The sequence below is a fragment of the Capsicum annuum genome, unplaced genomic scaffold (genome assembly GCF_002878395.1).
Source record: "Capsicum annuum cultivar UCD-10X-F1 unplaced genomic scaffold, UCD10Xv1.1 ctg43580, whole genome shotgun sequence".
In the NCBI taxonomy this organism is placed as follows: Eukaryota; Viridiplantae; Streptophyta; class Magnoliopsida; order Solanales; family Solanaceae; genus Capsicum; species Capsicum annuum.
This window is the reverse complement of record NW_025851061.1, coordinates 1-726: the sequence shown is the minus strand read 5'-3', so window position 1 is coordinate 726 and position 726 is coordinate 1.

Here is a 726-nt window from a genome sequence, read left to right as displayed (position 1 = left end):
CGGTTTTTTAACGATAACAAAAAATTCTTTCACAAGTATCGTATAAAATGATTCTAAAATTGTGTATACCAAAATGAAGAATTCAATCAAATGTGGTTCTATTTTAGAGTGTTCTAGGGTTAGGGTTGGCAATATGGTTAGGTTAGACTTTAGGGTTGGTGTAAGCGCTCCTGCTATATAGGTGGTTCGGAAAAAACCCGGCTACAAGGCGCAATTATAGACAGTCCTTCCTGTATTTACACAGGAGGTTGTTTCATAGCTCAAACTCGTGACTTCCTAACTAGATAACATTAATTTTAGAAAAAAAAAAATTCGAAATATACCTAAACTTTGGCGAAATTTGTTGTAATATGCCTCAACTTTACGGGGGTCCTATGACCCTCCTAGACTATTTATTACCGTATTTCTATGTCATATATTTGTTTAGCTGAACTACTTCACACCCTCACGCGCTCAGTGCGTGTGTATTTATGCAGTGGTCCAGCTCACAAATATATGCCACAAAAATACAATAAAAAATAATTTAGGGAGGTCATCAAACCCTTGTAAAGTTGAGGGCTTGAGGCGTATTACTACAAAATTTGTCAAAGTTTAGGCATATTTCGAACCTTTTTCTCTTAATTTTATGAGCTATGCCAATAATTTTACAAAAATTATGTCATATAAATTGAAACAGAAGAACGTAACGAGTGAGAGAATATTTTAACCTACCAGTAGGTGGACCCC